Source organism: Engraulis encrasicolus, chromosome 17, assembly GCF_034702125.1.
Source record: "Engraulis encrasicolus isolate BLACKSEA-1 chromosome 17, IST_EnEncr_1.0, whole genome shotgun sequence".
NCBI lineage: Eukaryota > Metazoa > Chordata > Actinopteri > Clupeiformes > Engraulidae > Engraulis > Engraulis encrasicolus.
Genome location: NC_085873.1, coordinates 46606051 through 46616408, shown reverse-complemented (window position 1 = coordinate 46616408; position 10358 = coordinate 46606051). Strand labels below are relative to the sequence as shown.

Genomic DNA, 10358 nt, shown 5'->3' with positions numbered 1-10358 from the left:
AAACCAAACATGTCTGAAGTCATATTTTCACCACAATAAGACAGGCTTGTAAATGTGAATAAAAAGTAAGTGATCTGCATCAAAATTAGTGTCGAAATAGCACCCATCAACTGTCAATTCAGTTGTCAGGTGGTCCCTGAACATTTTTGGGGGGACAAAGTGGTCCTTGGTCTGAAAAAGTTTGAGAATCACGAGCAGTTAAAGAACACTTAAAATAGCATTTGTTGTTGACTATTTCAGTTGTATTGTGTACTTGGTCAGAGGTAGGCACCAAGCCAGTTGTTTAACTTTGAGTGGGCCCCAAGTCAGAAAAGGTTGGGTACCCTTGGTCTAGAGAAGACTAACGAAGAATGGAGTGAGTCAGACAGCAAGACTGATTGACTGGGCAAAACTATTTCCCCCTTTTTTTTGTTTTTGTTTTGCTGAAACGGCACAATTAATGGTTGCAATCAAATGATGCCTTAGCTTAAATGTGCACTTTTCCCAGCCACAATGAATGCTAAGAATTTGATTGAGGTAGTAAGCATTTGTTAAAAAGACATGTGTGAATGGGCAGCATAAATTCTGGAAAGAAACTAAAATATTACACAGTGCACCTTTAAACTGTGCCAACAGTCTACGAACAGGGTTTGGACAAACTAATGGAAACACCTGTCATTTTAGAGTGGGAAGTTTCATGGCTCAAGTGGACCAGCCTGTTGGCCAATCTTCATGAATTGCACATTGTACCAGTAAGGTGAAGTGTGAAGGTTCAATTAGTAGGGTAAGAGAACGGCTTTGCTCAAAAAATGTGCAATGCACACCGCATGATGGGTGACACATCAGAGTTCAAAAACGACAAATTCTTGGTGTGCGTGTAGCTGTTACATCTTTGACCGAGACAACAAGTCTTTCTGATGCACCAAGAGCCACGGTATCCAAGGTAATGTCTGCATACCACCAAGAGGGATGAACCACATCCAACAGGATTAACCGTGGACGCAAGAGGAATCTGACAGATGTTTCCATTATTTTGTCCAATCCCTGTACATACACATTGTTTCAACATTTCTCATCATTGTGCTGTGGACAGCAAATCGCTTGCACAAAGCTGGCAAGAGTTTCAAAATCTATATGTGTATTATGTGATTCCCCCTTTTGGAAGGCGGTTTTGAAAAAAAGTGAGGACTGGCTAAGCCAACCTCTACCAGAGTCTGCACAATTTTGCCTTTTAAGAGACTATTCATTGATGCCAGAGGGGATTCCAAAACTGTCTTTGAATAGGTAATTGATGAGTGCTGTCATGTTCTGTTGCTGCAATGTTTGGAATTTTTGTTGTTGTTATTGAATGTTGTTTAAGTATGTATTTGTGTTGTTGCTATAAGAGCAATTTAAAAAAAAAAAACTTAAATGACCAAAAAAAATCTATATATGCATAGGATCCACCACTTGAAAATGAGTACAAGTCAGTATTTGAGATAAAATACGTTTTAATAATTAAAAAACAAATTTAACCGTTTAACAAATGGCAAAACAGTTTAACAAATGGCAAAACACAATGACAGAAAAGTCCGCGACAAAAAAAATTCGAACTTGTGGCTAGAGATGCCCCACCGGCTCCCAAGTTGCAGGCCACGTCTGGCCACTGCAAGGAAATGAAGAATAATAAATTAAGAATAAGTGTAGCAGCATGTGGAAAAGCATGGCATTATAATGTTATATCCTCTGTAATAATACTTAAATTAAATGTGGGAAACTTCTCACCATTCACATGGCTTCCAATATACTCGGACGTGATCCACCCCCTGACAAACATAAATGACAAACAGATATGAGATCATAACGTGAACATGTCAGACATCACATCACAATAGACTCACACGTGAGACAAGCAGCTAATTTTTAAAGTTTCTTGATGTTACATTTATTAGCTTACACCTATCCACAGCAACTTAATAAGGAGGATGTACACAACAACATTCAATGTTAGGGGAGGTTAAAGGAACAGACCACCCTTTTTTGGATTTTAACATATTTACAGTATTTCCAAGCATTATTCATGAATGTGCATATACTTTTCATCTATGTGTTTGCATTGCCCCGTTTAACAGTATAGCCAAATTAACCATAGTAATGCAAGTCTGTGGTACAAAATAAAACATCATCAAATGTACTTATAACCCACTTTAAAAAGAATGTAAAATTCACTGCAAATGTGAAAATCAAAAAAGGGTGGTCGGTTATACATTACTACCACATCGCCACTGACTACCAGATATAGTGAATGATAGTTGAATTTTTATTTCTATTCTGATGGGCACAGGGTTATTCATATTTCACAAGGTCAAAAGGAATTAGACTCAAATTTTGAAAGCATGGTTCGGGAAGCTTGAGACAATGTTTTCAGTCACGGATTGTCCAGACCTCTATGTAGCCTCATAATGCAGACCAGGTCGCCGGCGGGCCTATTCACTATTTCCTGAAAATACTCAACTACATCATAACGACATTGCGATGACAGTAAGGGGTTAAGTGAGAATCTTTTACACATGCTGAAGAAGTTCTTACACATCCTTCAGTCTCTACCATCATCAATACAAGATCTTGGTGAAAAGTTACTCCAACACTGGAAGGAAATAAATACGGATGTTGCTTAAGTGCATTGAATTAATATACACATGGTATCAGCCAGTGATGGGACCAAGTCACTAATTTGCAAGTAAGTCTCAAGTTCTTCCAATCAAGTCCAAGTCAAGTCACAAGTTTCAACACTTTTGATCAAGTCAAGTTCAAGTTCAAGTCCAAGTCGTGCCAAAGCCAAGTCAAATCCAAGTCCAAGTCTTATTTTTTCCAAGTCCTTCACAAGTCACCTTGTATTCTATGTCCAATATTGACAATTACTTTTAGTGATAAATGTATTGCCTGTTTTGTATGTCCCCCTTTGCTAGTCATGTCCCTCACGAAAATCGATCATGGTATACCATGATTTCATGTTTTTTTTGAGTATGGTTCAGCATAGTTTTTGGTTTGACTAGGTTTAACTTTAAAATGAACCATGGTTTTACTCAGAAAACTAACCACAGTTTATAATTATTCATTAAATTACACACAGTTGCTGCTTCTTTTATCCAACGCACATATTGAGGACAGTTCTTGGAGCAATGTGAATTTAGGTGCCTTGCTCAAGGGAACTTCAGTCATGCATGGAGGGGTAGGGGCCTAAGGGTGGAATTCGAACCTGCAACTCTGTGATCTTCAGCTCAACAACCCCCTAACCATTACACCACGGCTGCAAACAAGTTTTCATGTTTTTTTGGGTGATCATGCAACCCACTATTAAAGGGACACTGTGCAGGAAATGGTCAAAAAGGGTACTGCAACTATGCTGCTAATTGAAAATGGGCTGCCTATTGCCAAATTTGATCTCTTCATGAAAGTTTCTGAAGTAATAAACTAATATTTTCTAGTATGGTCCAAGTACAGTCATTTTTGCAGCTAAAAATGGCTATTTCTGGAAATTAAAAATGGCGGACCATGGAGAAGATCCCCCTTTTCATGTTAGAAAAGTGCAATTTTTTCAGTCATAACAAATACTTAGAATTTTATGGTGGTGGTAAGTATTCATGAAAAAGGTAACATTAGTGAATGGGCAGCATGAATTCTGGAAATAAACAACTAAAAATCTCACACAGTGTCCCTTTAACAATGTTTTTTTTTTTTTTTTTTTTTTTTACCATAGACACAAACCATGCTGTAAAAAAAAACATGAAAACCATGAATAACCATGATCCACTGATAATCAGGAACCACGGTTTTCATGGTTAACAAAAGACATGGATGTCATAATGGAAGCCATAGTGATACCAGAGACGGTCCATTCTGAATGTTAGAACTAAAAGAATCTTTGGTGATACTATGGATAGTTCAGATCACTTAGAGAGACCATGGTTACTACAATAAAACCAGAGATTCTTATAGTATAGAGATATGCTTATGCTTGCCCATAGGTTTCTAATGGGCACCTAACATGACTTCCGGTCTGCCTAAAGGGGCTTGTCATAATGCTCCTAGAATGAATAGAACAGTCCTTAGGTCTGTTTAGGTCTGCCTAAAATGGGATTCCCAAGTATGCCTACCAGTATTGTTTAAGGGAAAATTGTTTAGTTTTTCTTTCTTTCATGCATTTTTTTCATACACAAATGCAAAAAGAATATATATATTCAGACTTGGAATGATATTGCAAGTCATTGCAAGCTAAAACTGTCAAGTCAAGTCAAGTCTCGAGTCAATAGCGTACAAGTTGAGTCAAGTCACAAGTCATTCCTAACACTGGCAAGTCAAGTCTCAAGTCAAGTCATTTGTGACTGAAGTCACAAGTCATCTGGTATGAGCACACCTCTTACATCTGCAGATTTTTAAGTACTTCTTTTTCATGGGACAACATTAAAGACATTTCAGACTTTGACACAATGAAAAGTAGCCAGCATACAACTTATACCTGTTTAAATATATTGTTCACTCAAATACAGCCATTTAAGTGTCAAAATGTACCCACAGCAGTGAGTACGTCCCTATATGAAACCCTTTACGGGATCATGATCTGCTTCAGAAGTCACAGTGTGTCGACAATGCATGCTTCTTTTGGTGAAATTCATCTTACCAACGTTTACATGCAACCACAAACCATGTCAGTCCCCCTAACATGGTTCACTATTGCCTATTTTCAACTGCAGGGGGCGGGGCATGAAAACTACTTTCACCACTGCACGTGACCGACTTCTAGTCTAGAAAACCAACTACATCAGCACAAGATCAATTACTTATGACCACCATTGTAATTGGTATCTTTTTGTTAGAAGAACCACACTACAGATGGAAACAATTTAGTGGTACTGTACTGACAATCCATTGTATCCATTCCTTGATTAGACATACCTTAATCTTTTTTTTGAGCCCCTTTCTTTTGATTGGGAAGGGCTCCTCCAAATTGCAACATAGCTTGCAACCTATTAATAAAATTGCATACTGTCATGGAATGCAAAGTAATTTCATAAAGTAATAGTATAAAAACACAACTTATCAACATATCAACTCAATTTACTGCCAATCATTCGGCCCTTTCAGTGAATGCAACGTACCTCCAGATTTCTTTTTTTTTTGGAGTGGCCCCTCCCCAGCCTCTGATCCCTCCCCTTCCACCCCCTCCCCTTCCTCTAACTCTTCCTGCCCATGCACCCCCTCCCCTTCCTCTAACTCTTCCTGCCCATGCACCCCCTCCCCTTCCTCTAACTCTTCCTGCCCATGCACCCCCTCCCCTTCCTCTAACTCTTCCTGCCCATGCACCCCCTCCCCTTCCTCTAACTCTTCCTGCACATGCACCCCCTCCCCTTCCTCTAACTCTTCCTGCCCATGCACCCCCTCCCCTTCCTCTAACTCTTCCTGCCCATGCACCCCCTCCCCTTCCTCTAACTCTTCCTGCACATGCACCCCCTCCTCTTCCTCTAGCTGTCCGTCCCCCGGCTCCTCTGCTGCATCTTTATGTTGTTCTGAAAAAAAAGCACATAAATAGTATATGATATGCACACTGTTAATAATAACAACTTTCATCCCAGCATAATTTCTGAGACATTCTATAGTCTTTTAGTATGTACCATGGGTCTCAGAGCACTCAGAAATCTGATAATAAAAATGCAGAATTATTTACCAAACTGCAATTACTGGTTGTTGATAAAACACTGATTCTTGAGAAAGTGGCTAAAACAGGTTGTAATCTTGAAAGAAAAAAACGAAGTGAATTACAAGATAATATGCTATGTCCTCGTAGACAAAGGTCTTGGCTTTTCAGAAATGCACAAGGCCAATCTCCCCATTTTCCATTTTTTTCAGAAATCAGGCTTTTCTCCGATCATACCTTGTTTTTTGTCAACATCGTCAGACACAATTAAAAGCAATAAAAAGTGTATTGATTTGGTTGCATATGTATCTGGAGTTTTTAAGTGATTGTGTGTTTTTTTGGTTCACACATACACCTTTAAATGTTGAAAATTCACTTTCATTCTATTTTAATACTGCTTCATGTGTTCTAATTTAAAAATATCTGCTGTCAGACAATGCTTACTTAATGGCTAAATAGATCAAACATTTTTTTTTAATTTCACAAATATTCGTGTAGGCTAAAATTTGCTATTACTTTGATAATTCAACAACTACAAAGGAAAATTTTGTAAGCACATTCATTTAAACTGTCCAAAACTCCTTCTTACGGTGGTAACGTAAGAACTGACGGTGGTGACAGTAATCTGAGGGTGGTGAAAGTGACCTAATTATTACCTACATTTAGCAAAATAAATAGCCCTCTCAAGTCAATGACATCTAGCATAAACACTTTATTTTTTTGTGTGCACAGTATGTTTGTGCATGTGTTTTTTCTTCATTTGCTAGATACTCTAGGCCAAGATTATTGAAAATGTGGCATAAACAGGTTTTAAGTTGTTCAAATCCAAAATATAGAGGTGTATTATCATAGATGAACGTGCAGTGAATGCATTGGCCAAGCTCCCCATGTTTTACTTTTTTCATAAAAAACCATAAAATGGTTTCATAAAAAATTCTTGGTTTTGTCACCAGCGTCAGACAGAATTAGAAGTAAAAAAATAAGTTTACTGTATTTAAGTGAATTACTTTTACAATTCAACATAATTGTAGATACTTATTGGAAGCATATTCTTAAAACTTGTCAAAAACATATAAAACACATGATTTTTTGTGAACTACATCAGATGTCACCACCGTCAGGTTTTGTGACAAAAAACCCTCCAAATGCACCTCAGTAGAGGCTGGAGTATAAGTTTGGGTCACAATTATTACTAACATGTCTGGTAATGTTTCATTAACCAGCACAATTTAGTAAAATATGGAACAAGATGATGAGTGGAACAAAATCTGACGGTGGTGACATCTGACGGTGTGAGCCAAAAAAACACTCTTTTACATATTGAGCATTTTTGCTCACATTACTCTTCGTTTTCGCTCTGTTTCTTAGGGGCTTCATGACGCTTCTGAAAAAGTAGGCCTATATATAATTAACATTAATGTAACAATAATACTATTAAAACCCCCGACGGTGTTGACAGTTTATGGTTGGGACAGTACCAGTGTCCAAACAAATTATCAACTTGAGGAGAAATGAGTAAACTTGCAGGAGCTTCAGTGGTGGTGAAGTACTCAGTAGATCTAAACGTTTGAAAAGGAGTCCTAAGTAAGGGTCGACCGATAGGGCCGATATTTGCGTTTATTAAGTGTATCGGTATCGGCCGATACGCAGGCGGTTTTGGCCGATACGCCCACCCCGAGATTTTGACTAGACGGGCAGCTCTGTGTTGCTGGCAGACCCGCAATGCACGCTGCTTCCTCACCCCTCCCCCTCTCATTGAGTAAAGTAAGCAGCCTTAAACAGGCTGCTACAAAGGTTTAGACTTTCAGACGCATAATATTTTAATGTGGACACTGGATGACATGGCATGTGCATGTAATAGGCCTAAAGGGAGAATGTTTCAGCTCCATCCATTTTCTGTACTGATTTTAATTCCCTGGTTCTTTGTCCAGTCAATAATCACCACCGTTTGCCATCTTTTACCTACCGTTGTAACTGTGTACCGGCATATGTTTCAGTGTCTAATTTCAAAACTCGCATTTCATACCGTCATTCATTTATCAACTTCAATATGTTTTAGCGACATCTAATAGGTAGCAAACACCACTTGCAAACTGGCTAAATTAAAATATTGTAAACCATTTCTGTAGCATTTAACCAACCAGCTCTTCCAAAGAGGGTAAACCTAGCGTTGTAACGAGTGCCTTCCAGCATGTTTCAGTGTACATTTCCACCGCGTTTCAAAAGACGCATTTCGTAGCGTCATTCATTTATCAACTTCCATCTGTTTAGCGATCTCCAATGAGTAACAAACATCACTTGCAAACTGGCTATTTCAATTCATAGAAGTTTTTTTTGGTTAGAAATACTGTGTAAAACATTTCTGTAACATTTAACTGACCAGGGGACCGGCATGCTGCCACTTCCTCATTCAGCAACAAGTGAATGTTCCAATCTGTGTAAAATAGAGGGGTGTCCGCCGTTTGGCGGACCAAACCATTTTGAACAGGGGGAAAAACTAGTTGCAGTGTGCTTTGTACATTACAGTTATTTTCCTGTTATTCATGTCATGGTGTGATGAAAAGGTGATGGGATAGGATATTTAAAAAAAATTATACAGTACTGATTTTTGTCATTTTTAACACTTTTTAACAATATCGGCATCAGCGTATCGGAAATCGGGTATCGGTAAGGGGGATGGAAAAAATATCGGTATCGCATCGGCCATTAAAAATCCTGTATCGGTCGACCCCTAGCTAAGTAATGACAATGACCTTGCGCATACCTGATTTTATTGTCTTTTTAAACGGTGGTGACTAATATGCTGGACACACAATCAGAAAATAGTAGTAAATATGGCTTTACACGCACTATGTGCATATCTGCAGAACCACTTAAATATGGACTTTCACATCATCATGGTGATATTATTCAATAATATCAGTGATTTTTACATTTGAAGTCAATTGAAATGATAATGTCTGTCCTTGGGACAGCTGCTTTTACAGGGTGTGGGCAGGTTTATAGCCATGAAAAGTAATAAAATTACACTTAAATATTTCAAACGACTGTACATTTCAGACCCCTGTGTCTTTATCTGGATTGATTTTGTTCATGAAAATGTAGTTTCAACAGAATTGTCAGTTTATTGCAGAGACATGTTTTAGCCGCTTTCTCAAGAATCAGTGAAAAGTCTCATTGTAACAAATTACAATACATGACCTCCCTCTACAGAGGAACCATTGAAAGCATCATCACCAGCTGTATCACTGTGTGGGGTGGGAGGTGCACTGACTACAATAGGAAAGCCCTGCAGCGTATAGTGAACACAGCTGGGAGGATCAAGGCCTCCCCTCCCTGCAAGACACAGTGTTTCCCATACATTGTGGAAACTATGGCGCACCGCCATAATTTAAATTTGGCCGCCATAGTTTCCTAAAATGTAAAAAAAAAAAAAAAAAAAAGTTGTATTTATTTATTTATTTATTTATTTAACTTTTTAAACGATTTCCGTTTATTTTTAAACGATTTTAAAAACGATTTCCTTTGCATTTCCCTCCTGGAGTAAATACATCCTATAGAGAAAACGATGAGTGCTTGAAAGACAGAGGGATCAAAAGCCTTGTCAAGTTGTTGTAGTTAACTTGGGTTTGGGAGCAATAAAAAACCTTCAGAGAAGGGACAGTTGGGATGAGTTTACTGAAACTCCCCAGGCTTTGTTTTACAGACAATGAGTTAGGCGACAGGCCTTCATTGACATTGCAGGGGAGACATTGGGCTGCATATAGAAATGAATGTGAATATAGACATAAATGTGTAATATGTTGTTCAGCCCTTTTACTGGGAGGAATTTTGAAAACCTGGCCCTGTGACCAGCACCCCATGTAGAATGTGTACACCTATGTGTGTGGGGGAAAAGGCATAGCCTACTCTCTTAGATCCTTTATGTCTATGCGTCAACAATTTCATAGTGCTCCTAAATTCTTATATGTGCTCCTATTTATTTATTTTTTCATTGCATAGACCCCTGCATGAGGAACGAATGAAAGTGTGTTGTAAAGAGAAATGATTCACTGTACTGCATTTCTGAAATATTACTGTAATGACAATGTACTACTATACATGTCAATGGTAAAAGCTTAAATGTCATTTCTCAAAATATAAATGGCTAAAATGTGGGCCTATAGTTTCTCAATGCACCAATGTCTTGCTGTACTCAGTTTTGCATTTACGCTGCGTGACACCCCCCCACGGCCCACGTTTTACCAGTTTCGTTAAGAAAGCCTCCTCTAGACATGGGTCAAAACAGCATCCAACTTCCAGGATAAAAACTTGACTATTATTCTCATTAATAATTGTAATATCTGGCCTGGTGGCATTGAAATCAGAGAATGGAGACATTTTTGTTGGGCCACTGTTTGCAAACATACTTTCTCTAACACAGTTTTTATGTATAGAGACTACTGAAGAAAATAAAGATGGTAAACTGTCAGATATAATGTCCAATCCTGCCATGACAGGAAATATAAAGGCCTTTGTAAAAAGAGCAACTGTTCAGTATATGCAAAATTGATTTATTTTCTCTCACACACTCACACACTCACACACGGTACTGTACCATGTGACTGCACCTCACCTGCACTCAGTCCTGGAACACAAGACAATACAACAAGCTGCCTACAATGCTACTACCCCAATCTACTACTTACACAACTATTGTTATTGT

The 10358-nt window shown here is 38.3% G+C and overlaps 1 long non-coding RNA gene across 2 annotated transcripts; it reads right to left on the bottom strand.

The window, feature by feature from the left end:
• Positions 1-1457: 1457 nt before the first annotated feature.
• On the bottom strand, positions 1458-5178 carry LOC134467529 (uncharacterized). Of its 2 annotated transcripts, XR_010038610.1 has the most exons (4): positions 5118-5178; positions 4915-4985; positions 1744-1784; positions 1458-1624 (listed from the first exon to the last, which is right to left on the bottom strand). It is a non-coding gene; the product is annotated as an uncharacterized LOC134467529 (long non-coding RNA). The 2 variants fall into 2 exon arrangements; XR_010038609.1 differs by having other exon boundaries at positions 4915-5141.
• Between the last annotated feature and the right edge of the window lie 5180 nt (positions 5179-10358).